Here is a 22,812-nt window from a genome sequence, read left to right on the forward strand (position 1 = left end):
AGAGACAAAGAAAAAGGTGAAGACAGATCTCGAGAGAGAGCTCTTCAGGACACAGAGGCCTGAAAGATGGGGCTTCCCACTCCTCGGCAGCCCAGGTCACTGATGAGAGGCCAAATGGACAGGAGCCCTGGGAATAGGGACCGAGACCGCCTCTGCTTTCCCTGAGAATGCGAGGAAGACGCGGGGCCTAGCGGTGGGGGGGGCCTCCGAGGGCTGTGACATTGAGGCTGTCTCCAAGGCCTGCTGGGGCAAGGACAGGCATCCCCACACGGTCTCCTCAGCGGGGCCTCGGCAGCCTGGCCCCACAGCAGCTTGGGCCCCAGCCCCAGCCGTGCAGCCCTGCTCCGAATTTCACACCATGTCTAATCCAATCACCGGCAGATTGCAAGCTCTCTGCCTACCTCCCAGATCGAGAATTCTTGGCCGGCTAGAGTGATAGGCTGCTTCCCAGCCCAAGCCGGCTGTCCTCCTGCTCATCCATGTAAGCCATTCTGCAGCTCTGCCCCTGCCCCCCACCTCCCCTTCAGGGCCCACGGAGTTAATCCTGTTTGCCTGGTCTGTCAATTTAAACAGCTTTAAATATGCCTCACCAGGTCCGGGTGGCAGAACCCTGATGCTTAAAAACAGAGGCCTTGCATCAAAGGGGGCTGGGGTAACGGGGGCCACAGTGGTGTCATTCAGAGACACAAAAACAACCCCTTGTTAAAAAACAAAAAAAGCAATCCAAATGAATCATACATGCATAAAGAAAGGAACATCTCCACCCAACAAAATGAAGTTCCCTGCACTAAGTTCAAAAACAGCTCCAAAGTGGGGTGATGTTGGGAGTGCATCTGGCAGGGCCATAGCTGCGGGTGTAGGAAGGGCTTCTCTAGTGTGAGCAAAGACAGATGGATCAATCCACCTGGAGGAACGCTCCCACCCTCCTTCCAAATCAAAGGGTTGGCATTGGACCCCTGGGATAATTCTGGAGCTGAGCGGCAGGGAGGGCTCAGGGAAATGTCTGTGCCATAGGGACAGATTCAGACACTTCGACATAAAATCTCACTCCGAGTTGAGGCTCTTGCCCCAAAGCTTATAATGAGTAACAGAGAATAAGGCCTAGCCCAGTGCTTCTCCAACTGTAATGTACAAATGAATCACTTGGAGATCTTGATAAAAATGCAGAAGCTGACTTAGTAGATCTGGGGTGGGACCTCAGATTCTGCATTTCTGCTGAGCTCCCAGGTGAAGCTGGTGCTACTGGCCCGTGGACCACACTTTGAGTAGCAAGTGTTTAGACAGAGCCTAGTGCCCTCAGCCTTGGACTTGATTGTCTTGGTTTGACTTCTCTTCCTCCCTCCAGTCCTCCTCCAGCCTACTGCCTTTCTATTCCCTTCTCCACCAGACAGGAGACAAGGGAAACTGATCTTGCATTAGGGCATGTGACACCCAATTCAGATCTCAAAAAGGTATTCCCTGTCTGTCCCATGTTCGTGGAGTTGCCCATCACTAACAAGTGTGTGAATACTCAGGGGAGGGCAGACAGCCAGGGGTGTATCTGCAGACAATATGTAAAAACTTAATTGGAGGCAGGGGAATGCATGAAATGACCCTTAAGGGGGCCTTCCCAACCCAAGATTCTGTTATCATAAGTCATGTCCTTGGCTTTGATAAGGGAAAGGCATCTGTCCTCCCTCCATCTGGGCAGGGGAATGACCCAGGCTGCCTGCTGGAAACTGGTATCTGTGGAGGACTTGAGCTACAAGCAAAGCAGTGGAGGGCCTTGGGAAATACAGGACATAGAGGCTATTTGCACTTGGTTTTCTAAGTTTTGTTTTGACTTCTAGAGAGAGGGGCAGTCCCGCTGTCCCACTATTGCTAGAAAACAGAGACATCTAACCACAGTGGCGTTTAGCTTGCCTGTTAGCATACTCCCTCCACTCTTGCCTTTCCCAGACTCTACTCTGTCAGCCCATATCATCCTCTCTGAGAAAAGGACAAGGCCAGTCCAATCCCACCTGCTGGGAATTTCTCTGTACTTGGAGTACATGCTGCAGAAGGTGAAAGGCAGGGTCTTGACACAGATGACAGAGGCCTTGAGTACAACATGCGATGGTGGCAGAGAAAAGCAGGGTGGACTCTGGGAAGGGCCAGGTGGCTGATGCTCCAGGAAGACAGGAAAGTGAGCTTCAGCTGGACAGCGTGTGGGGGAGGTGACTCCAACCACAGCCTGGCTCAAGGCAGCAGCCACACTGGGGCATCCGCATGACGGCAGCTGAGTGGAGGCGGATGGGGGTGGGGGAGGCTGGTGTGAGTGTACGTTTTTATCAAAGGTAGAGTCCAACCCAAAACCACATAACAGAAGAAGCAGATGAAAAGTGGATCTCTGAGCACTCAGTTCAGATCTTTACTTCTTTACCTGGAGCTTCACCTCAACCACACACAGTTGTCCCCTGGAGGCAAGCAAAGTGACAAGGGTGCAGATTCAAGGAGGCACTGCCCTCAGAGTTGTGCAAGTGCGCCTTCCTTGCCTCACCCTAGTCCCAGCCCTGCTCTCAAATCCTGAGGTGGTTTTCCAAGAGAAGAGAGGCAAATGTTGATCCAGAGGGACTTTTTTCTCTCTTTTAAGTGGGATGGTCAATATGGTCCCTGCTGCTCCGTTTCGGCCCACGTAATTTTTCTAGTCCTTGGTGTCTTCATCTGTAAAATAAGATTGTTGGATTAGAAGTGGTTTATAAATTTCTATTATTCCATGCCTTCCCCTCAAACCGTTAGTCTGTCAACAATTAGTCCTCTGAATAAATCCCTACTCAGTAGAAGACTCTCAGAACAAGCTCTGCCCTATGCCCGAATAAAATCCTACTAATCAGAGGGAGACTCCTCAATAATTTCTGCCTCCCTTCCCCCAAGTCTCTTTCTAGATCTCTCCACATGGTTGCTGGTTTAAAAAGGTCATGTCTGAGTAAGATGTGTGATCCTCCTTAGTCTAAACACTGATGAGTCAAGGGTAACCTTCCTTGCCCCTTTCTCCTTCCCTCCCTCCCTCCCTCCCTCCCTCCCTTCCTCCCTTCCTCCCTTCCTTCCTTCCAACACACCCTGAGTACCTACCCTGTGTCTCACCCTGTGCTGGACTTAGTGGGGAGGTCTCCCTGTTTCTTGGGGAAACAGCTGCATGAAACATCTGAGAATTGACCTGAAGACTGCCCTACATGAGCCTGCCCACCTAGCACCCACAAGCAATGGCTAAGAACTTCATCTTCTTTCATTGCCTTATGTAATCTTAACCTCCATAGGATAATTCAACTAAAAAGACTAAGGGAAAAGGCAGAAAAAAAATTGCAGGGAAAGTCTAGTTTTAATTTGCTTACTCTCTTGAAAAAGTATTTTGCCATTTTGTTCTCTAGGAAACTAGGATGTAAAACTTCCCAGTTAGAAGACGTTGCCTTTTCTTTTTCTTCTTCCTCAGGAAAGAAATCTTTTTGGGATTGTTTAGAACTTCATCTTGCTAATTTTAAAATGCCATTCCCTTTGGTGACCTGGAGGTGTGATGTGACTCTTGCCAAGGTGTTTTGCACTCCCTTTGCACCAGAGTGATGTCTGAGTCCATTGTTCCTGTCTTTTCGACTAGATGGGGAAAAGAGATGCATCCTCCTGGCTAGTTATTGGCCACTCTTTTGGACATTTGTGGGTTTGTGTGTATGTATGTGAATGTGTGTGTGTCTCAACATACATTTCCCCTTCCCCATGGCATCCCGTCCCCATTGTGTGCAATTTTGGTGGGACCATTGCTTGTCCACCCCTAGCTAAATGGTGGATGCATGAACTTAACTAAGCACCAGGTTCTCTTTCCTAATACTTAAGATCTTGAGCAGAGAGCTGAAAGGATGAACAACAATAACAACAACAGAAGATTGGAGTATATAAATTCCCAGGGCAGTGGCCAGAAAAGGTGTCTAGAAGCTGTAGTGATTGATGCCAGTTCTGCTTCCTCTTCTGTGTCCTTGCCTAGTTCAGCAGCTTCCTATACATTTGTGGCCTCCCTCTTGTCCTATCAATAGATTAAGGGAGGCAGGATTGGTTTCTGTGGCCTGCTACCAAGGAACCCAAGGTGAAACAGCCACCTCCAGTGTGATACTCAAATGATGAAAATCTCCCCTTCTCCAAACTCACAGGGAGAGCCCACTGTGGTGAGTGCTGTGACATACTGCCCAGAAGCCACTTTCAGAATGAGGCACTCGTTCTCCCCGCTGCTGGAAGTGTAGGTGGCTGGTCCGTCTCTAGGAATTACCCTCTGCTGAAGAGAACCAGCTTACTCAAGGTCACATACTTCACAGGGGGCAGTCCACATCTGACAACAGGTAGATGGGGGTATATAAAGCCTAGGCCCGCTTTGCCCAAGGCAGGACAACTCGCAGAAGCCATCTCAGTTCCAGAACTCCCCATAGGATTATCCGGGGCTGTTGGGACTGCCCTACTTCCTTTACTTCCCCATAAGTATTTTTCCCACAATCACCCCTCAATAAACTTTCTGTAAATCTCAGTCTCAGAGTGTCTCAGGAACGGATCTAAGACACCCACCCTGATCCACACTGATCCACAAGAAGGAGCAGTCTCTGCTGGCACCTGTCTCTCTTCCATGTGACTTGGTGTTCTAGCAAGACTCAGAAAAACTCAAAGAGATGGTTTCCTGGTTATTAATATCATTTATTTAGTCAATAAATTTATTGAGCGTCTACTGTGTACCAGGCACTGTTCTGAGTACTTGAGTAATATCAATGAACACAAAGATTAAAAAAAATCCCTGCCCTTGTGGAAAGTATAGAAGTAGGATGGGATGTACAGGTGTTTTCAAGGGTTGGGAGTACAGTACTTCTTCAGAGAGGATGGTCCTGCACTAAGCTGCCCATCCTCACTTTTCTGGAGGTAACACTTCCCTTCAGGGATGCAGGTACCACTTTCTAGTTTCATTTCTTTTATGAAATAATGATTCACCTTTTAAAGTCTGCTTTGCCTTTTGATTACTCCCATCCTGTCCAGTTGTTGCCCCGAATATACAATCCGGGGGGTAGAAGTCCTCATCCCAGGAGTCCATCTCTCTCTGAGGACATTTATTATTTTTCTTTCTTTTGTTTCAGTCTGAGAAGTTTAGCTCTAACATGACTGTAGTTAGCACTCCCCCCAAGCATTTCTTTATTATTGTCTTTTTAAAGAAATGTAATTGCAACCGGTGGCTACAATCATCCCTACTTCCCCTGCAGGGCAGGTGTCATATCCTAACATATAAAAAATAGTCTGACCTTCATGAAGGCAAAGGAGAGGAGCAGATCTGCTTGACTGAAGTTAAGAGGCAGGTGGGCAAGTAGGAAGAGAGGAGGGTGGGGAGAGAAATGGGGCATGCCAAATTGTGGTTCCAAAAAAAAAAATCATAAATGCTGTAGATTATAAAACTAAAGCAACCTGTTCATGGATTACCCAGTCTCCCTGGTTCCTTCCTGGCCATCGTGCAATCAATTAATCCAGAAAACTGCCATGGACACAATTATAAGCAATCATTCCATCAGGGACCATGTCTTGTTCAGCTCGGCCCTCAACAGATGTTTAATAGAAGTTAGAAAGGTCAAACTGAAACCAATCCTCTTGGTTTCTTGCGAGTTTCTTTCACAGAAAGAGAAAATAAAGTTTTAGAATATCTGTAAATTGCCTTCGTCACTTTACTCATTTCTTTTCCCTGCCCCTGCTATAGACCCCCAAAAGTTGACCAAATACAGTAGCAAAGATGACAAGAGTCATGCTGCCAGTTTGCAACTTAAAGGTCATGGTGTCTAATAATTCAGAGGAAACCTAAAGTTCAACCAGTCGGCTCCCCTCTTCTGTCAGATGAGAAAACTGAGGTCAGAGAGGTAAATGGCTTGTTGAAGGTCACACAGCCAGCTGGTGAAAGAGCTGGTGTTCGTGACTCCTTAACTAGGAGTCACCACCCTCTTTGTCACGCTATGATATTGACTGTCACTCAAAAGGTTGGGGGTAACAAAGCAACCTGTGCAGAAACTGCTGAATTCTTTCTAGCAGTCTCTGTGCATTTAGGGGAGTTGCCACCTCAAAGAATGCTGATGCCTGGGCATGGGTCTAGAGGCTTCACGTTTTTTCTACAGGTGAAGATAACTTTAAAAAATTGGGGGGCCAGCCCAGTGGCATAGTGGTTAAGTTCGTGTGCTCCGATTCAGCGGCCCGGGGTTCACAGGTTTGGATCCCGGGCGTGGACAGAAGCACCACTTGTCAGGCCATGCTGTGGCGGCGTCCCATATAAAGTGGAGGAAGATGGGCACAGATGTTAGCCCAGGACCAATCTTCCTCAGCCGAAAAAAAAAAAGAGGAGGATTGGCAATGAATGTTAGCTCAGGGCTAGTCTTCCTCACGAAAAAAAAAAAATTGGGATTGGCTCTTCAGTGAATTTTTTACAAAAGTGTAACTTTTTATGAAATTCTTAACACCCGTTTACATTACTCTCTAATTTCTACTTGTGCAAATTAAATCAAACTTCAAAATAATATAATGCACAGGAAAATATTAAGTATCCTGGTGTTTAACCTCAGATTAATCAAACAGTTCTGAATAAAATTTTCACCGACTAGGAGTGTCCAGATTTATTTTTAACAGCCACTAACTAGCTTTTCTATTCTGTTGTGGTTGTTTATCAGGGTTACTGTGTTTTTAACTCTTTTAACCTTCTGCTCTATATTTTGCTACCACAAGAAACTTCTTTTAATGTTCAACAGACAAACACATCCTGCTTATCTTGCTGGGTTTAGCACTCAGCTGGCTGCTATCTGTGTCTACTTTGTAGAAAATGAAGTTACATCATGTCTTTGTGATGGTTTTTCTCTAGAGAGATTTCAGCTTCATTTTATAACTAGTTAAGTTGTTTTTAACTTATTGCCAAAGATTGTTTTAAAACAAGCAAGCAAACCAACTTCATTAGAAGAGCATCGTAAACATAGCCAGCATCACTAATCACTAAATGATAGTGTGCAAGTATGGAAGCTTTAAAGAATGCAAGAGTTGTGACATTTCTTACTAATAATAATGGCTAATGCTAATAATAATGTGCTCTCTTTTAAGTGCTTTGTATTTTTTAATTAACTAATCTTTAGGAAAACCCTATTAGGTAAATATTTTTATTATGGTCAATTTATAGATCATGAAACTGAGGAAGCTGGAAGTTAAGCAACTTGCCCAAGGTCACCGTCGTTAGTGGTGTGGCTCAGATTTGAACTCAGGGGCTCTACCTCGGGGTGTCGCCTCGGTACCTGTTGCTTCACCCCATACTTGCTCTAATCTCACTTCGGAAACTTTTTTTGGAAGGTCGAGTCCTTTTCGCCCCCAAAATATTAAAAACCTAGCATACATATAGCAGAGTGGCAGTTAAACCAAGTTGCTCGTAAGCCATTGTTATAAATAGTAGGATACACAAGAATGCTTAGATAGCATGGGGTTTTTCTTAACTTTGGAAATGACCTGATATTATTATTCTTTGTGCAAGAGCTGGGGACATAACTCACTCTCAGGGTTCAGCAAACTTTTTCTGTCTAAGGCCAGATGGTAAATCTTTCAGGCTTTGCAGGCCGTATGGTCTCTGTTGCAACTACCCATCTCTACTGCTGTGGGGCAAAGGCAGCCGTGGACAGCAGGTAAACGAATGGACGTGGCTATGTTTCACTCAAACTTTATCTATGGCCACTGAAATTTGAATTTCATATCGTTTTCACATGCCACAGCCTATAATTCCTCTTTCGATTTTTTTTAAAAAGTAAAAAGGTGAAAGCCAATCTTAACTGGCAGGCTATACAATACCTGTCAGAGGGCCGCATTTGGCCTGGGGACCATAGTTTGCCAACCCCTGCTCTTGCCAGCTGATTCTTCCACCTCATCATAAGCTCCCTGAGGGCAGAGACCCTACCACAGGCAGCCTGGCACATTACAGACAGTTAGTAGAAGTTTGCTGGATTGCAATGCATTGAACTTGGAAAGAAGGAGGCATTTTCAGAAACCCCATCCTGCCTCGAGCTCAGACAGGACTACACTCAGACAAGCGGGGGACGTTCATGATGGTTTTACGCGCATTTGAGTGCACGGGCACCTGGCTGGTCCAGGTCTCTTCATGAGCTCTCTCTCTCACTGTCTCTGTATGGCGGGTTTCACACTGCAGTTTGTGGATAGAGATCTTGAAGGGAAGAAGAGGCTAGCAGCCTCCTCTGCTGGGCTCCCCGCCAAGCTGCCCCCTGGCACTGCAAGTGAGGAGAACCTTCCAGGGGATTTCATGGTTCCTCGTTTGGCTGTGTAGCAAAGCAGAATACTTCTTTCTGATTTCTACTCCTGATAGGATGGCACACATATCAAAGCAAGAAGTGCTCGAAATAATACTGAAACCTTCTGCCTCCAGCTACACAATAACTCTTTGGAAAGGGTGTGAATCCAGAAGGTTTGCAGCCTAGAGAAGAGGAGAGGGCACCTCACTGAGGTTCTTGAAAGGGTTATGAATCAGAACCCCCGTGATCCTGGAACTTCTTAAGATGGGGGGAAATTTCAGCCATCCTGTGATAGAGACAGACTACGAGCTCTGAAGCTTCTCCCACTTCGGAGACTCGGTTCCTAGAAACAAATGCCTCATCCTCGTCTGCAGGAAGTGACAGGTGAGTCTGGAGGCTCTCCAGCCAATCAAGTTAGCTAGGTGTAAAGCCGATTCCTGGCTGCTGTAAGGGTTTGGGTTTCCCAGTGGGCACCTCTCTCCCGTGTGTGTACAGTGCCTGGAGTTTGGTTCTTGGCAGGGCAGAGTGAGAAAAATGGAGTTTTTAGTTTGGGTGGGATATTTTCCAGCTGAGCTTGAGAATCTTACCCCCACTCATATTCCCCAACAGTATCTGCTCTGAAGAATGACTCCACAGGGCAGCTCAGACAACTTGCTTTACTCCTCTTCTCTGTTCGGGTCTGCCTGTCAGTTGGTTGAGGAGGGGATCAGTTGGTTGAGGAGGGGATTTCCCGGCAGTGTGGCAGTGTGTTTCTCTCTTTGGGGGGTGCGCTTCCAGTTTCTTTGCTTTTTTACTGAAATAATTGGCACTCCTTTTTGCTTTTCCCTCCCACTCTTACTGTATTTTTTTTTTTCAGGGCTTGTCCCTGATTCTAGAATTATGCATACACAGAGGAGGGGGTTGCCTCGTCTGCAGACCTGAAGGGATCCCAAAGGGTTTTCCCCAGAACTGCCTGATATTCTACTATCACTGACTCACTTCTTGGGTTAAGCATTGACCATTTACCATAATTCTTAAAAATCAAAACAAAAATGAGCAAATAGAAACCCAACAAGTAACCATGGATATGCCTGAAAGGGTGGAACTCATACTTTGAACTCTTAATGATTTATAATCTCACTTTTCTACTTGACAAGAGTGATGACTCGTCACGAGAACAGCGAATATCATGAGAAATGCCCAAGGTTCTTCCTGATACGTTACTAAAGAGGGTTCCAAGCAGATGAAGTGTGGTCTAGGGTCAAGAACACCAGAGGTCCAGTCAAGAAAGCAACCAAGGAATTCCCACTGCACTCTGACCAAAACACCAAACTAGTCACCAGCCCACAAGACCCCATTGGGTTTGGCCCCTGCCAACCTAATTTCAACCTGCATCATGCTCTCCTCTTTCACTGTGCTTCAGCCATAATATCTTTATTTCTCTTTCTCAAACACATCAAGCCCATTCCCACCTCAGGGCCTTTGCAGATGCTGTTCCCTCTGCCTGGAATGTTCTTCCTCCGGATGTTTGTATGGCTACTTCCTTCTTGTCATTCAGGTTTCCACTTAAATACCACTTCCTTATACTCAAAAGTTGCCCACAGAGACTGTTTCACCACATTGCCTTATATTATTTTTAAAGTAGTTATTACTATCTGAAATTATCGTGTTTTTTTAAGTGCTTCTTTCTTGTGGTTGATTCTCATTAGACTATAAGCCCCATGGGAGAAGGAACCTTCTCTAACTTACTTATTAAAAGAATGATATTCCTTCCAGGAGGACTGAAAGCAACAAGATGGAAAGTTTAAGCAGAAGCTTCAGGGAAAGCAAGGGCTGTGACCTGGGGGTCATAGACAGGTGACCAAGCCAAAGTGGGGAGCCCCGAGGGCAGCATTCCTTAGGAGGGATAGTGGGAGCATCGACGTAGAGGTCTCTGAGAGGTCTCGATGAACAACACTCCCCTCTCCATCCCGATTCAGAACCATCAGAGAAATAAGACAGAGGAGGAAGTGATAGGGGCTAAACTGGTGCTTTCATTATTGATAAATGGAAGAATGTGGTTTATATCTATGGGCAAGAGAGCTAGCTAATATGAAACACCAGTACTGGGCAGACTCCCCACTTAGGCACAGCAGCTCTGGGCCATGCTGTTTTCTCCGGAGGACAGGCCTCTTGTGAAACCAAAGGCAAGGAGGAGCAGGGCAGAGAGCATGTTCGTGGAAGCAGCCGACTCCTCAGAGAAAAAGAGAGGAAAATGTTGTCCTGTTTTTCCTCCCAAACTCGCCATTCAAGTGTGCCTCTCCACCTCCCCGTGACAGAGTGCATGAGGGGGTGTAGGGAGGCCTGGAGTCAGGGAGGTGCTTTTCACATGGCAGGAACACCAGGGGTGAAGAGACTGGCTCTCCGCTACCAACCACTGCTAGACTCAGAGGCGGGACTGGTAAGACCCGGGAAGTGGGTCACTAAAGGACAGGAGAACATCTGAGGACACCGACTACCTGACTGTGCCTGGCACTGGCTCCTGCTCTGCCTAACCTTGATCTTTTCACTCATTCTCTGTTTATTCATTTGCAAGTTTGCTCCACAGACTCTGTAGAGACTATGCAAGGCTAGAAGTGAACAGGACCTACCACCGCCTTTGGTGGGCCAGACTAGTGGAGGAGACAGACCCGGGCTGGCCCCTCCTACTTCTCTGGTCCTCCCCCAGCATTGTCTCTCTCCACCCCAGGGTCCCAGTCACTTTGGCTTCCCTTAGCCCCATATGTTTGCCTCCCTCCACTGCAAGCCCTGTGTTCTCGCTGTCCCCTCTGCTGGAAGTCTCTTCCCACTGTCCTTCAGCTTTTTAGTGACTGCTCACTCTTTAGAATTCAACTCATTCTTTGCTTCACCCGAGAAAACCTCCCCGGCTTCCCACGATTCTCCCTAATTTGTGCTCTCATTGCACCATCTCTCTCTCCTTCGGAATACTTGCCACAGGTAATTCTGCCTCTAATTTTTTTTTACTAAAAAAACCCCTGTTTATGGAAAATTCCAAATATTTGTAAAAGTAGAAAGAACAGGGAAAATAAACTCCATGTGTGTACCACTCAGTTTTAACAATTACCAACTCATGACCAATCTTATTGATTCTTTTATTGCCTATTAATTCTCTTGAGTAGAATTTAAACTCCAAGAAGACAAAGAGAGTGTTTTTCTTACCACTGTATCACTAGTGCCTGGCACAGCATCTAGCTCATGTAAGGCACACATTTTTCAGTGAATAGTGGATCGAATGGATGAACGATATATAACATGTGAAAGGACAGCCCAGGCTGCTCCGAGAGAACAGAGGAGCAGCAGCATTGAGCCTCAGCTGGGGAGCTCTCACAAGTCCAGTCTGCCAGCTCTGTTCTGACACCAAAGCTTTGTGAGGGCAGAAGGGAGGGTGTGCAGGATGGAGAAGGGGAGAGTCCACAAGGCCCAGGAGAGGGCATCACAGATCTGCTCGGGCATCCTGGCTAGCAGCAGTCGGTCCACCTGTCTTGCCTAAATGGTTTATCACTCTCTACACCAGAATTGATGCTTTGGCGCTGATGGCTTTGAACAGCAATTTCCAGGGAACACTACTCTAGAGAGCTGCTTCTTGAAAAAAGAGAGCATTGGTCTAGTATGGTTGGGAATGCTGCTTACTCTGCTCTCTTCTTGGCTATTAACTCTTGCAGAGATTTTTTGTTTTTTTGGTTTTTTTTAGTTTTAATTTGGTCTGAGACAGCTCTTCACAAATTTATTTATCATGGAACCCATCACCGCTACCACACAACTATTAATAGCATGGAGAACCAGTGTCTGCAGAATATGCCTTGGGACACATAAACACATTTTCTCCATGACTGGCCATGTCCAGAAAAGAAAGATTTTAAGTTTATTCCTCTTTTTCTTTTAATTTTTTTTCTTTTTATTGTATAATTAACACATGTTCAATAGACGAGAAACAGAAAGTAAAAATAAAAAAGTAGAAATAAAAACTGCTTAAGATTCTACTTATAGAATTATAGAAATAATGCCCTTACTATTTTCAGTGTTTCCATTTCTGGACTTTTTAAAAATACATAATTACTACACATATTTCTCAGAAGATATTTTTTTCAGTAGTCATTGACATTAATTTCCAGTGACAGTGACAAAAATAGTCTTAAAAGGAGAATGCATTTGCTGACAGCTTAAGTACGGGGTTCTTCCTCAAGGATTCCAAGGAGCTTTTCCCCTTTGTTCCCTTGTTTTACTGTGAGTGCATTCCAGCTGCTCTCCTCTGTTCACCTGACACCCCTAGCTAGAGTTAGTCCAATTTAACAGACAGATTGCTAGTTCAAATATGGGCAGGACACCAAAGTTTTAATCAGAGTACGGTGCAGGTGAAGAATGCAGACTGCCTCACTTATTGATATTGAATCATTTGAAAAGTTCCCCAACAATCTTTTATGGGTGGAGAGGGGGGGACTCTCCTCTAACTATGGTTAGACCTGCTCAAGATGAGACCAGGAGAGTTGGAAATGAGCTTGAGCTTCCTTCTCAAAGATCTGCCTTTGTGGTACCACTGAAAAGTAGTGTTCAACTTACGTGGCCTGCTTTGCCTTGGAGCTGCGTCACCCGGCATTTTTGATTTTTTGGTGCTTTCCATGTCCTTCCCACTTTTCTCTAAAAATGTTACATAGCATATATCTATTTGCATTTGAAATTAAAGTGATTTGGAGAATTTTGAAAAGAATACCATGACACCCTTTGAATGACTGGAAGCCTATCTCAAGAGTTTGAAGATTAGCTGGGGGCATCTTTCTCACAGACTTTACACTGGTAGGTTGATCACTGGTCCCGGTTCTTCACCCCCTACAGTGATTTCATGTACCTGTACCCTTACATGGCCTCATGGCGGGCAGGGTGTACTTCCTTGTCCTGGACTTTGAGCTTGGCTGTACGACGATCTTTGGCCAGCATGTTAGAAGACATGACATGAGCAGCAAAGTCTTAAATATGCTTAGATGGTTGGTCTGGCTCTCTTGTGCACCTGTGTTTGCCCTGAGATGAATTTACCCTGGGAAACCACCAGCCCAAGGAGGATGAGAGACACATGGAGCCAACCAGAAACCAAGCCAAGCCCAGCTAAGCCCAACCTGGGTCAGCCGAGCCCCAGCTGACACATAGATGCATAAGCGAGAAGTAAATGCTTATAGTCGTATAACATTGAAATTCAGGGTGATTTTTCCCACAGCATTATTGTGGTATAGTTAACTGATACACATAGGATAGGTCAGTGCATGTGAAAAACAGAAATGGGATACCTGATAAAACAACCAATTAATAAACAGTAAACATTTAGAAGATCTAATATGGTGGTGATACTGTCTTGAATTATTCTGGGACCCAATTGCAAATATTTGGCCCTATTTCCCTCTAAGGGACATTCTCATCCAGGTATAAGTGGTTTGGAGAATATGGATGCCATAATACTATGTGTGTGGCACTGTGCTTTATGGGGGACATTACAGAGGACACAGAAAAGAATAAAGGCAGATTGGCATAGGTAAAATAGCATAGACTTGGAGTCGGAAAGATGTAATTTAAAAATTTTAAATTTTGCTACTTACTAGCTATGGGACCAATGACAAGTCATTTAACATCTCTAAGAGGTAATACATAATATGAAAAGAACAGTATTCAGTATTTCCCTGCTTTGCAGGATGTAAGCGTCTAGCACAATGCTGACACATAGGAGGAACCTAGTGAAATAGTCGCTCTAGTAATAATTATTGTTAATCTGGTATCTCGAGCTAACAGCCATTTTACATACTGACTTATCTCACAGAAGCATAAGTAAGAATGTCAAACAGGATATGGAAGATGCCCACTGAGCAGAAATGTTGGCTGGAATGGAGGGAGTCAAGAGAGAGCCCGAAAAAGGTAAGTGTGGGCAAAGGTAGGTCTTTTCATGATGCTAATGAAGCTTAAGCTTCAGGCCCCTCACCACCATGGACCCCTTCCAAAATCCTGGGAAAGCCCTAGCAATTTTGTATTCTTTTTCTTAAAGAGGGCCTCACAAATTATATAAGCTTCAGAGACCCACCGATATCCAGTTCTGGGTATAGCATGTTGTGGTGAGCCTCATAGGCTGAGGAGCTGGGATTCTCTCGTAAGCCCTGGAGAGCTATCCAGCTGGGAAGAAGTGGCAATGTGGGTGCTCCTGGAAATTGCCCAGTTGCCTGGTGTCCAGGGAATTTGCTCAGCCCCTGTGTGTTGGTAAAGAAGCCTCACAGAGCACGCCCAGATCAGCAGACTGAGCGAAAACCCTGAACTCAACTCTCCTCCCTCAGGCAAGCTGACGCAGGCCCTCCGTTCGTGTAGGATCTGCTGCGGCTCACCCACCGCCTCTAACAATTTGGGGAATCTAAAGCATGGTGCTGCTTTCCTGCTGGCTCCACGCCGGCTGACACCACCTTCCGGCTAAGGAGATTAACCAGGCTTTATTTACAGAAGCCTTCTGGTGACAGCAGCACCCACCACACCCAGGTAGAGCCTGGGAAGAAGGAAAGCACATTCTTTTCTTGTCGCCGCTGAATGCCAGGGCAAAGGCTACATCCGCCACAGAGATTGTCTGCACAGGTACTGGGAGGCTGGCCGGGGGCCGCCCTGCCAGACTGCCAGTCAGCATCCTAGAGAGATGGACTCCAGTATAGGGTCTTGAGCATGGTGCTGGCGAGCGCAGAGAGAGGATCTTCTGTCCAGGGAGGGCCTGTTTCACCAGCACCGTGCTCAGCGCAGGAAAAGGACTCAATGAACATTTGCTGAATGAATGAATGGGAATGGCAATGACCAACCCTACTGCCTCCGTGTCATATCGCTTTCCCAGTCCTCATTTCTGGTAGAAAGAGTTTTTCAAAATAATGAGTATTTTATAAACACAAGTATTAATTAAAAATTGTTATTTTACTAATAAGCAATAGGAATCCACTCCTTAGGTGTGGAACTTTCACTCAAAGAATTTGAGTGGACCAAAATAAATTACTCTTCTGTCCTCTCACCACATGCCTTTCCCTTGTGCACATGTATACACAGGCGCGCACACGCGCGCGCGTGCGCACACACATACACATGCCCAGAGAGACGGACTGCATAGTGAGAAGTGTATGACCTGGAGTTAGATGCTTTGAGCTAGGGTCCCAGTTCTTCCATTTATTAATGGAATGGCCTTGGGCAAGTTACTTAACCTTTCTGAGCCTCAGTTTTCTTATCTGTAAGATGGGATGATGGTACAAACGACTTCATAGAGTTTGTTATGAGGATCAATGAAGAGGATATAAAGTGCCATAAAAAATGTGAAGGGTTATTTCTGCCTATAGAGCAGCCTGGAATGAGATGAAAATAAAATATTCTGCTTTTGCTCTCCGTGGCATTCAGTGGGGACAGGAAAGGAATACACATTCATTCCTACCATGCACAGACAGGGCTTGGTAGATGACTCTGTCACTGGAAATATTTCTGTAGATTAAATTGCTAAGCCTTCAGAGAGAAACTAGTGGGAGGCCAGGGAAGACTTCCTGAAGGAAATGATTTTGAAAAACACTTGAGATGCCCAATCTCTCATCATTTAACCTCACTTTTTAAAAACCCAAATACCTCAGTTGTCCCTGAGCCCTGTAAAGATGCTAGTACTAAATCATGATTTGTGTTTCTCATTTCTACTCCTAGACCCATGTGTTTTCTTGGATTTCTGCCCACCCATGCCATTTGCTGATTTGTCTCTGGTAAGTCGTGTAGCCAGTGGTTCTCTTCGTGAGGATCCCTGGTTACTGTATTAGTCAGCTCAGGCCGCTCTAACAAAATGCCATCACAGGGTGGCTTCAACAACAAACATTTATTTCTCATAATTTTGGAGGCTGGAAGTCCAAGATCTAAGTGCTGGAGGATTCTCTTCCTGATGAGAACCCTATTCCTGGCTTGTTGTCAGTGGTCTTCTTGATGGGTCCTCACATGGCAGAGAGAGAGAGAGAGAGTTTCCTCTTCTTATAAAGACACTAATCCCATCCTGATGGCTCCACTTTCATGACCTCATCTAAACCTAATTACCTTCCAAAGGCCCCACCTCCAAATACTATCATATTGGGGGTTAGAACTTCAACATATGAATCTGGGGGGGGGGGCACAATTCAGTCCATATTATTCTGCCCCTTGCCCCCAAAATCATGTCCTTCTTGCATGCAAAATACATACATTCCATCCCAATAGTCCCCAAAGTCTTAACTCATTCTAGCATCAACTCTAACGTCTAAAGTCCAGTCTCATCTAAACATCATCTAAATCAGATATGAATGAGATTTGAGATACTATTCATCCCGAGGCAAATTCCTCTCTAGCTGTGAACCTGCAAAACCAAACAAGATATGTGCTTTCAAAATACAATGGTGGGACAAGCATAGGATAGACATTCTAATTCCAAAAGAGAGACATAGGAAAGAAGGAAGGGGTGACGGGTCCCAAGCAAGTCCAAAATCCAGCGAGGCAAATTCCATGAGATATTAGGGCTCGAAAGTAATCGTTTGGCTCAACGCTCTGCCCTCTAGGCCCCTGGGGTGGCAACACCATCCCCATGACTATGCAAAGTGCAGTGGCTCTCTGTGGGGCCCCGCCCATGTGCTGGCTCTTGGAGGTTTGGGGAGAAGCCCCTGCTGTGACTCCCCGCGGCGGGTAGTGATCTTGTCCTTTGAAACAGAGGTAGAGACAACCTTGCACTTCCCCTGCCCGCCCCAGACCCCTGGCCTGTGCACTCTGGGCGTGTGTTGGGAGTGGCAGCCTTGATAATCTCTGAATTACCTTTGGGGTCCTTCTTCCCTTTTCTGGAAGGATAGCGCACATTGGCAGACAAATAGCTCTATGGTCTCATCCTGTAGAACCCAAGAAGCCCAACAGCCTTCATTCATTCCCTCCTGCTTTCTCTGCCACCTTTAGTTCAAACTGCTATTGTCTCTGCTGGTATAATCGCATTTCTGTTTCCTGGCCTCTGCTGAAATGGCTGATTAAGTTCATAGTCACGCCCACGATCTCTTTATCATGTGGTTGCTCAGCCACACTCTTAATGTTCTCTTCAGACAAACTTGATTTTTTGTAATATGTACAGGCTGAGAACTTTCCAAACCTCCAAGTTTTGGTTCCTTTTCACTTAACAATTCCATCTTCAATTTATCTGTCTCCTGTCATATTTTACTGTAAGCAGTCAGGAGGAATCAAGTCACTCCTTCAACATTTTGCTTAGAAATCTCAGCTAAATATCCAGTTTCATCACTTGAAAGTTCTACAAAACACAAGAAACACAAAACATTAGAACATGAACACACTTCAGCCAAGTTCTTTGCCACTTTATAACAAGGATTGTCAGTTTCCAATAACATGTTCCCCACTTCCATCTGAGACCTCACCAGAATGCCTTTACCATCCGTATTTCTGCCAACATTCTGTTCATGAATATTTATGTATTCTCTAAGAAGATGGAAGCTTCCTCTACAGGTCTCCTCAGACTCACACAGTCATTACCGTGACAAGATCCAAGGACTGGGTCAAAACTGAGCCAAAGGACATGTTTAGGACGCTGTGTTATAGGATGTCTGGTATGGAGAAAATCCATCCAGTTATGGTCTTTGATGCAGGGGCTAGAAAACGGGTGAGAGCCTTGCAGATGGGTTGTGACAGGGAAAGAGAGAGCATAGAGTGAGCAGAGGTAGGCAGAGGGTCAAATGAGTTGCTATTGGGATGGAAGGATGGAAGTCAGGGAAGGCAGTTTCAGGAGGCCCTTGAAGAGTTTGGACTATATTTGTTAGAAAATGGAGGTCACTGACAGTCTTGAACATTTGGGCCAGTTGGCTTTAAAGAAGAAAGGGATCTCTGGCGACATACCACACTCTCCATCTCGGGCCTGGAGCCTTGCCTTGTCAATGCTACCTCGTCAGTGAAGGGACCAGGGAACAAATGTGTATGACTGATTTCTGGTTAACAGACTAAACCTAGGTCCAGCAAGGGGAAGGGGTGGTGGTGCTATGGACATTACCTCTCCTCAGGAACCCACACTCTAAGGATAGAAAACATTCCACTGACCTCTAGTGGTCAAAATGGCCCCCCACACAGTCCCACATACCCCTGTTGCGCAAGTCTACTCCCAGTGATAGCTGTTGAAGAAGAAATTACTTAGAATAGAGCCTCTCTTCTTCCAGCTTCCCCTTTTTGCCCTCCAGGGGCTTTCTCCCTTCATTCAACTAAATCTATCCACCACTCACTCTCAGCAACGATGCCTGGCCCAAGCCAGGGAGCTTCAGGGCTGGAGGAGACATGACAATTACTTGTCTCCGTATAGGTCAGAGCCTGCTCTCTTTACCTCATGCAGCGCCTTGGTTGCAGTGAAGGATGTGCACATACTGAAGGTCAATATCCTACTCGCAGTTACATTTTATTAGACCGTGAAGTAGGGTCAAGAGTCCTAATAATAATCACTAGTGCTTAACAAACACTGGATGTCAGATGCTGTTCTAAGCACTTTAGATATAAAATTTTATTTAATCTTCACAAAAACCCTTAGAAGCAGGCACTGTCATTATCCCTCATTTTAAAGATAAGGAAATTGAGAGACAAAGAGGTTAAGTAACCGGCTCAAGATTACAGAGCTGGGCAGTGATGGGGCAGACATCTGACCCAGGCAGCATAACCACAGAGCTTGTGCTCCTAGACACCACAGGATAGCGCCCCCCAACATCATCTTGGACTAGCCACGTGATGCTCCTAAGGTCCCCAGGCCTCTGCTTCCTCATCTGCCACATGAGGGGGTTTGACTAGAGTAGAGCTTTCAGACTTTTCTTAGAAGTGGACAGACATAGATGACAGATAACAGAACACTTGCTCTAGCTAAAGCAGGGAGCCAATAACCCAGCTCACTTTTCCTCTTCTCTCTGCTCCCTTTCCCACCCAAGGGGCTCTTAAACTCCTGGGAAAGGTCTCAGGACTCTGGGTAACTAGATGGCACCAAAGAATTGTTAAGCTAGTATTTCTTCAGCATTTATTGTATTTCTGACATTGTATCAGGTGTTTTAGAAATATTGTACACTTAATCTTCACAACAGTCTCATGAGGTAGCTGTTATTATGCCCATTTGACAGATGAGTAAACCAAAGTACAGAGAGAGTTGAATAGCTAGCCCAAGTCACACAGCTAGTGAGAGGCAAAACTGGGATGCAAATCCAGGTCTGTGTGATACCAGAGCCCGTGTCTTTCACAGCAAACTCTGCAGTCCCTCCGACAATGAGACTGTGGCCTGGGAATCGGTGTACTGGGGTCTGTTTCCCAGGCCACACTTGAGTCACTGCACTGGCTAAGGAGAAGGTGATGACGATCCTTCCTGCAGGACAGTGGGGGAAGCTGAAGGTAGAGACAAGCTTACAGGAGGAACCCAAATGATGCCAAGCATTCCCACTCCAGCTCAGGTCGCCTGAAGTGGATAGCTAGCCATCAGGGCCATGGTCTGTCGATAGGATTGGAGGCCATCTCTGCGCTTATGGAAGGTTTAAGTCAAAGGAAACTGTTCTGATTTAGGCTCCTACTCTCAGGGTCCTTTTCTAGTTTCTGGCTCCCACAATAGGAGGTAGTAGAAGCAGATACCTTTGCCACCAGCCGGGAAATGAGCCGCCTCCAGGAGGAAGCTGCAAACCCTGGCTGAGCAGGGCTGTCGGATCAGCCCACGTCACTCAGTACACTTGATGGTTGCTTATCTCCACTTGGCGGTAAGGAGAACTGGTTAGTTAGAGGCCCTTGGGAGGCCTCCTTTCTTGAAGGTGTGTGCAGTTTCTCGAGCTTGTTGTTGTTGCTCTAAATCCAGGGTCTGGATAGAAAAGTGATGTCAATGGTTCCTTGATGCCCTCTCCCAATTTAAAACAGACCTAATTTCTAAACAGTGCGTCTTAGTAGAAGAGAATCTGAAGACCTGTGTGGTAGCCCTAGCTCTGCTCTTACTAGCTGTATACCCTTGGGTAAATTTCATTCCCTCTCTGGCAGCTAGTGACACAGTCAGGACTTAAAGCTCAGCCCCTATTCCCTCTCCCGTACCACTTGATTGGTGGATTCAGTACATCGTTGGAGTCACTCACTGATGCAACAAACATTTATTAAGCTCTCCCTCTGTGCCAGGGTCTGTGCTAGGAACCAGGGATACTGTGGTGAACAGAAAAACACACTCCAAACTGGAGGGGAACTCTGAAATTACTGAGTTGCTCACTCTCCATTGAAAGATGAAGAAAGTGAGGTCAAAAGGGGGAAGCATCGTGACTTGCTCAAGGTCGCAGAGGAAGTGAAGTGGTATAAAATACCCTTGATGCATGATGAGCATGAAGATGAACTGTGGAACTTAATTTAGCATATTTAGCTGAATTTTGTGAATGAAGGGGACAAAAGGGCTGATTAAGGATGAGAAGAGAGGAAAGAAAGCCTCATTTGGAGGCCCAAAAGTCAGAGGTTGAGCGGTGGATGCCAAATGAACCCGAGCGGGTCTCTCATTCCCCATTGTGGCTTTTCGTTCTCTATCTAGGAATAGTGAGAATTTCTACGTTCAGAGAAGTAGCCAGTATAAAGTATGATTTCCTTAATATGAACAAAGGTGGGAATGAAAGCAGGGACAGTGATACTGGGACAAAGTTTAGGGAAGTTGTTCCCCTATAAAGTCCTTGCTCAAATACTGGCCGTGTGATAAAGAGCACAATGCCCTTGCATGGTTATCTGACTCTCTGAGCTTGGTGAATCTGAGGATGAGTCTGAGGATGGTGGATGATAAGCTCCTGGGAGACACACAGTCCAGTGGCGTGTTAGAGCCAAGAGTATCCTTTGTGACCGCAAGAAACGTGCTGCCAGCTGGTTTGTGGTGATACTCATTTCTCTCTACATGTACCCTGAGCGTTACAGCACGAGACCGGGAGCAAGCTGGGTTTACGTGAACTCTGTCCTGCACAGCTGTGAAGCCCACCATTTTCAACTAATCTATTATAAACCAAAACATCACGTCCCAATTTGTCTTTTCAGTAAAAGTTGATTTTGATTACTTTACACAAGATTATTTTTAGTGTCTGAACTATTAGATATGACCATAGTTGAAATAAACTCTAAGGTAAATCCAAAGAGACGTGGAATCAAAGTTGAATTCACTCTGTATGAGCTCTCTACATAGCTATCGTCTTCACCATTTACTTACTCGGTCACCAACGAGAGAACAAAAAACGAATAAGAAAGGACCCTCATTTTTGAGGAGTTCACAGTCTAGTGGAGGAAATAGATGTATGAAGAAAATGTTTCAATACAATGCAATATATCTTCTTAGAGAAGGATACTCAAAGTATGATGGTTAAGACAATAATTTTTACAAAAGATGAAGCATTTCCACTTCCCTGTATCATAAGCCCCCACAAAAAAGAACGTATTTTGTGCCAACTTCTACGGTAACAATATGAAGCACAGAGCAATGATGCCCGTTAGAGTAAGAATTCCGTGCTCTGACGCCCTAACTGCTACCCCACTCACCTCCAACAGCTCCAGCCTGGCTCCTCCGAGGAGACCGTGCAGCTTGAGGTGCAGAAGGGCCAGTGTTCCTGCAAAGCTTGGGCTTCCCCTGAGGGTGATGGGCCTTGCCCCAGTGAACTGTGGGGACTGGCACTTCTTGTGCTTTCCTGACTAAGCTCTGGAATGTTGCCCAATGACTTTTTCTCATCAGTATTTGCCCAGGCTTCTAGACGGAGTTCATCTCCCTTGAACACTAACCTCGGAGAAGTGATGGTGGTGTCTTGAGGCACAAGAGTGCCTGGAAAATGAGCAGGACTGAGGAGTGAGGAAATTGGGTCTGGAAGGAAATGGAGTGGAGAAAAGGGTAAGACGGTGATTTTACAGTATCTGGATTTAGTCAGATCCTACCTGGTTGAGGCCCAGACCTCACTGGGCTTAAGTCCTCCATGAGGGAGGAGTGTGTGTTGGCTTTGAGCATTCATGGTCAAGCTGGACCACAGCTGCAGTCTCAGGCTGAATCCATCTGTGGAGGTCGGCCCCAGGGTGACCTTGGCCTCTTCCAAAACCTGTTCAGTCAGGCCAAGCTAAAGAATGGGGGGTGGCAGGAGGCCAGATGGCAGGGGCTAACACTGGGGTGGAAGCTGAGGCTGATGAGTTCAGGGCCTCCGGCTGGACTTCTGTCCCCATCCTCACCAAACCCTCCTGCTTGAGGCTGGCAGGAGGAAGCGTGTGGCTGTGGAGAATTAGTAATGAGATATGGAGTCATTCACCTCCAGGTCACTAGTTCAAAACCAGGTCAACAGGGAGTCAAAGTTCCTGACCAAAGGGGACTTGGTGAGGGTTTCATGTCAGTGGCTTGAAGGCAGATATTTGGCTTCTCAGAAGACAGTTCAGGCAGGTCAGCCTGGGCCACAGGGCAAGGAGCTCTGTCCCTGGTGACATGCTGTGAAGGCTGGAGAGGCCTCCATGTGGGCTTGTCCTTCTGCTCCATTCT

This window comes from Diceros bicornis, chromosome 17 (genome assembly GCF_020826845.1).
Source record: "Diceros bicornis minor isolate mBicDic1 chromosome 17, mDicBic1.mat.cur, whole genome shotgun sequence".
Classification (NCBI taxonomy): Eukaryota; Metazoa; Chordata; class Mammalia; order Perissodactyla; family Rhinocerotidae; genus Diceros; species Diceros bicornis.